Here is a 6,293-nt window from a genome sequence, read left to right as displayed (position 1 = left end):
ACCTGCCAAAAAACAAACAAGAAATGTGCCATTTCCAGACTGTTGTTATTTTTAGGTGGGATTCAGTCACACACTGGCTAATTCAGGTTGCACAATGAAAAGTGATTTAGAGCAACAAACTCACTTTCCCAAGACATCAGAGTTTTTACAATGAGGAAAGTATGGGGAACTGCAGTAGAAAGAGTGATAGCATGCCATCTTGCCTCCCCATGAACAAATCAGACTGAATGCTCATTAAATAGCCAACAGCATCTAATCTCCCTTCAAACATATCAGAATGAATGCTCAAAATGGAGGGAAAGTGGCATATACATGTAATAAACAAGCAAAGCAGTCCTATCATAGTGCTCCCAGTCTGCAGCCCCCCCCCCCATATAAATTCTGTAAGTGGGACCTGTGATAAAATAAGAGTGTTTTCAGAGACTCCATTTTATTACCCCTGTGCCCGCAGTTTTCCATTCCCACCACCAACTGTCAGCATGCTCAGTCTTCATTGCACTACTTTTTTGTGGGGTAGTGCGGAGATATTCCTCCTGTGGATTTACTCCTGAAAGGTTTCTTTGCATGTTGGGTTTTCTCCAAGTCTGCCTGTAGTGTGTGGATGATGCCATTTTGGCTACATAAGAACTGGCACTCAGAGAATTGAGATACGTACCTCTTAATGTATAAAATCTATTAGGGTAGTTTGAGAGGGCTTTGCTTGCTTATCTGTTAACAGATTTGTTTCCTAAGGATGAGTTCCTTTGTCTATGCCTATGGATAAAAACACCTCCAAAGCTCTGCTTTTAATTTTGCAAAATGAATTAAGCATTTCTGCCATTCTATCAATAGCCAGCAGTGAGAAATTTTCACATAATGAACAATTACGGTAGGTTTAGTTCTACCAGTCTCCACATGGTGAGTGACTGTATTACTGGAAAATCTCCTTCTCCTGCAACATTTTTGTCCAATGAACCCTGTCAGGCAGTATATGAGTTAGTCTAATAAGGTATATTTGCTAGTAATGAATATTTTCACAGAATCGTAGAGCTGAAAGGGACCCTGAGGGTCATCTAGTCCAACCCCCTGCAGTGCAGGAATCTCAACTAAAGCATCCATGACATCCAAACTCTGCTTAAAAACCTCCACCCCAGCGGGCAAGCAGCTAGCTGCAGGTGGTAAGGAATCTCAAATGAAACTGCAGTAGAAAGAAATAAGTTAAATTGCCCCTGCACAAGCCATGGTCTCAAGCTGAATCATCCTCCCTGGATGCTATTTAGGAAATAAAAACCAAGTGCACAAGGTCCAATCACATGCTTAACTTAAGATCTAGTTTGCCCTTTCAATTAGCTTCAAGGATAGCAAATCCCTTTCTTTCTTTCTTTCTTTCTTTCTTTCTTTCTTTCTTTCTTTCTTTCTTAGAATGAACAAAGAATGGATATAAAAACTATTGGAACTCTCCAACAATCTTCGTTCAAGGCAAGCTTATTATGGAGATAGACTAAGTGATTAAGAGAGCTACAAAATAATCTGGTGGAGAAGAGGCAATGCAAATGTTGTTGCTATGGAGAAAAAGCCAAGGAACGTGACTAGGCAGCAGAGCATGCTTGATTCTGCATGGCAGGAAAAGGTGTTTCCATGCCACCTGAGGGCAGTTTAGGGCAAAGTAACAAATCTGGATTTGTGCAACTTATGGGGGGGAAGTACCAGCCAATTGATTATTGATTTGTTTATGCAGCTGGCATGATTGATGTGGTGGCACCAATAAGGACCCTAAACACATGCCTGTTCTGTAATGTTGCCCTTCATAGAACAGACGCTGATTTCACTGAAACAAGATTTTACCCAGTCATTGGTTGTGAGCTTTCCTTTCTCTCTCTGTATGTGTGTGTGTATAATGTGAGAATCCGTAAGAATAATGGTCTAGTCCTTTGAGCTGCTGCTGTGTGGTGTGCATGTGTATATAATTCCAGCTTTACAGCAGAGATTACATCATGTGTGTGCTTGTTTTGTTATTGCTATCTCATATCTTCAGTTGAAAACCTTGAATCAGGATACAGTGAAGAAGCGCATAACTTTAAAAATATATAGTCCGCTACATTATACTGTCAAGTTTAAGGTCATGACAGAAGTTAATGGATGATGCCATCTAGTGGCAAAGCCCCTAAGCAAACATTCGAGGCTGCCTTTATGTTTGATTAAATCAAGGCACCTCTAGGTGGCAGTTCCTCCAGTAACCTGAGTGGTAGCAACACAGTAAGTACATCAAATAAGTGCTTTCTTGTAGAAATGGCTAGAAACTGAATGGCTGGTTAGATACTACTGTTACTCTGGTATTTGTTTGGACTAGTAGCACCACTGTTTTTTGATAACAGCACCCATCTGGTGTGCTAATTTGTGAACATGTGGCTTGCTAAAGCACTAGGGAAATCAGTCTACTGGAAATGCAACCAATACTCCTAAGAACATATGTCTAAGAACATAAGAACAGCTCTGCTAGATCAGGTCAAAGGCCTATCTAGCTTAGCATTGTGTTTTCATATTGGCAAACCAGGTGCCTATAGGAAGCCCATAAGGATGACCCTGAGTGTGACACCACCAATCAGCAGTCTCATCAGATGCTCTAATATTTTGTGTAGAAACAATATGCCATTGTTAATTTCTCTCTCTCATAGTTTCCACTTCATATTTAAAAAGGATGTTGGCATTTCAGAAATATTTTGACCTTCAGTACCAACCAACAAACTTGAATCTCAGCAAATTTATGTTTACAAATTAATGATGAGTAGAAGACAAAATCATGTATTCAGGTTATATTTTTTTCTGACTCACCTATAGTAGCTATCCGGGCAGAGACAGAGATTAAGTGGTATTGTTAAGGGATGTTTTTAATGTTTAATATTTTATTGTGTTTTTAATATTCTGTTGGGAGCTGCTCGGGGAACCCAGCCAGATGGGTGGGGTATACATAATAAATTGTTGTTATATCTGCACACAGTCATGTTCAGTTGTATAGAGTGAAATCCTATACAGTGAAGTTGGGACCACTGAACAGAGGGGCTGTCACTTCCATGTAAATATTACATAGATTAAACTGTATCATTTGTTCCTTCTTCCATCTAGGTTAATTTAAGTGCCAATAATTCGGTTTGCCTGATGCTGTAGGTTAAGATATGAATCAAATTCACCCACTTAAGCTTTGTGCAGCAATGTAGCAGTGAAACAGTGAGAAGCCTTGAGCAGGATGCAGCACACAAAAAGGTACATATCTGCTGTATATTCAGCAGTAACCATTTTCTAAATTCTGAGTTTAGCTCAGCCTGTCTAGCTTGGGTGGGACATTGTCTTGTGGCAGCTTGTTTAGATTTCTAAAATTTTTTAACTTTTAAAAACATTCTCACAGGTACATATACCACGTGCTGTTTTCACATTTAATTAAATTAAAATTAAGGGCAAGTTAATCCATTGCAAATTAGGCTTTGTGGGTGAGTGTTGCCAGCATAAGTCACACACTCAGTGTTTATGGCACTTCTGCTGTTATCCTTTTCAAATTTTAACAAGTGTGGTGCCAAGAGGAAGAGAGGAGGGAACAAGCAGCCTGACAAAACAAGAAATGGAAACTAAGAGATGCAGAATCTAAAGTAATAGGTTGAATGAATTGGAAGCTACATTTTTAAGGACAGGTGATGCACGCAGAAGAGACACTAGTTTTGTTTTTAAAGCCTAGGTCAAGAACAGGGGTAGGCAACCCAAGGATGTGGCCCAATCGCCTTCTCAATCCAGCCCGCAGATGGTCCGGGAATCAGCGTATTTTTACATGAGTAGAATGTGTCCCTTTTTAAAAAATGCAACTCTGGGTTATTTGTGGAGCCTGCCTGGTGTTTTTACATGAGTAGAATGTGTGCTTTTATTTAAAATGCATCTCTGAGTTATTTGTGGGGCATAGGAATCCGTTCATTCCCCCCCCCTCAAAAAAATAGTCCGGCCCACCACATGGTCTGAGGGACGGTGGACCAGCCCACAGCTGAATAAGGTTGCTGACCCCTGGTCAAGAAGGTCATGATGAACAGCTAAAAGAGAAGTCTTAAAAAGCAGCAGACAGTGTAAAATGAAAATATAGCTAAGTAACAAATATAGCTAAGTAACAACTAAGATGCACCTGTTGTGCATTGGACTGCTTCCTAGATGTCAGGCTCATCTAGCTCAGTGTCTGACTGGCAGCAATCCTGCAGGACATTAGAGAAGTGCCTCTCTTTCCCCGATGCTGAGATTTGAACCTGGTAATTTTTGCATTCAAGTCATTCCCTCTATTCATGAGTGACACCCTTCCCCCACTTATTACACAAACAGCTGTAGGAGAATTAACATACTGGCGATGTCTATATATATTTCATATTGGGGATGTCTGGATATTTCAAAGTGTTGAAATTATCCTAACTCTCCTACCTTTGTTATGTAATTTCATGGATGCTGGACTTCACCAATGACTTCTGAATCGGCAGCTCTGAACTAGCACAGGAGACATCCTTGGTGTATGAGAAGTCTTTCTTTGAACCTCAAATGCAACCCCCCCCCCCGATTATTCAAACCAATTGCATTATTTAATTGATTTATATACCAACTTTTTAAATTAAAAAAGTACAAAGCCAACCACAGGAATATAAAATATTATAAAAATAATTTTAAAAAGCATGTCCTCATAGCCCCATTTCAATTTTAAACTTATATAATAGGGTATCTGGGGGTATTAGTGGCTTGACGTTTCATGGAAACAGACAAACTGAAAGACAGATAGGCAGAGGTGACAGGCAGGAAGTATTAGTATATGGTCCAGAGGAACTGGGAATTTTTTTTAGGACATTGACATTTTCAGCAACCTGAGAGCTGTAAAATACCATTCTGAAATTATAAGAAGTCTGCTATTTAATGTTATATGACTTTGCTCTATGTTGCACATTGCAAATGTACATTCATATGTAACTTTCAAGATTTGTCCATTTTGCTTTCTGAAAGCGTTCCATTGTTGGAAAGAGTCATGTGTGCAACTTATGATTAGGCCTCATAAGCAGGCATAACAATTTGGAATTTCAAGGAAGGTTGCTGCTGTTGTTTTGTAAAAAAAAAACTTGTTATAAAATCACCACCACCAAGACCCTTGTGAGCTTAACCCAAAAACTTCCATCATAATAAGTTTGGATAGAGTAGTGGGTTTGTTGGGGAAGGAGTGGGACATGTATCTTGCAGCTGATAGGACCGGAAATGTTTTTAAAGGATCCATTCCTGACAGTGAAAAAGTAAAGAGAAGCGGCCCGTACCAAGCAGACTGCCTGTGAATCCACCGGTGGCAAAGCTCCACATAAACAGCTGGTTGCCAAAGCTGCTAGGAAAAGCACTCCCTCTACTAGTGGAGTCAAGAAACCTAATCGCTACAGACCTGGTACTGTGGCACTGCGAGAGATTTGTCATTACCAAAAGTCCACGGAACTTTTGATTCGCAAGCTTCCATTCCAGAGGCTGGTAAGGAATGAGTGAGGCAGGGAGCTCTGAGTACCACACACTAGCACCCTGCTAGTTTGTGTTAACCACAGCTGAACATTAGCTATGGCTTAACATGAATTGTAAACACAGCCATTGAATTCAAAGCTTCATCTCTAAAAAAAAAATTAAAGGGTTTTTCTGTGACAGCCCATTTTTCTGAGGTTCATAATGTTATGTCAAACTTTCTCAGTTATGCCACACTTGATATTTAATTTCTAGAGTTATATAATACCAACACAGTTTCTCAAACAACGCCCAGAGCTCATGTTTGGATTTTTATTTTATTTTTTACATTTCACAGTGACCACTAAAATAAATTAAGTTGATTGCATGTGAGGTCCCTCAAGCAAAGTACTCAATTGGCCTTTGTAGTATCTGTTCATAACTGGAGATGTTTGTTCTTTAAAAGCTCTGTTGCAGTGAAAGGAGATATTGTTTCTGCATCAGGTGCTTGCACATTTCACTCTCCTTGTGTTAGATTCAGGGCTGTCTTAAGCATATGCGGCACTGGGGTGCAAAGATCCAGCTGGCGCCCCCCTCCCAGGTTGCCCAGTCCCAGGTGTGCAGGAGGGGGGAGCTGGCCAGCTGCCTCAGCGTCTTGCTGGCTCAGTCGCCCCCAAACTCCCGGCGCAGAGCTGCCTGAGCAGAAGAGCCCGCCACGGCACTCCAACTGATACACGGGCTCTTCCCCGGACTCAACTCTCGGGCCCCGGACTCTTGGCCTAGCGCCCCTGAGAGCCCAGCGCCCAGGTGCCCTGCACCCCTAGCGCCTATGG

The sequence above is a fragment of the Podarcis bocagei genome (genome assembly GCF_964188305.1).
Source record: "Podarcis bocagei genome assembly, chromosome: 1".
In the NCBI taxonomy this organism is placed as follows: domain Eukaryota; kingdom Metazoa; phylum Chordata; class Lepidosauria; order Squamata; family Lacertidae; genus Podarcis; species Podarcis bocagei.
The sequence above is the reverse complement of the archived record's forward strand: the minus strand, read 5'-3'. Positions refer to the sequence as shown.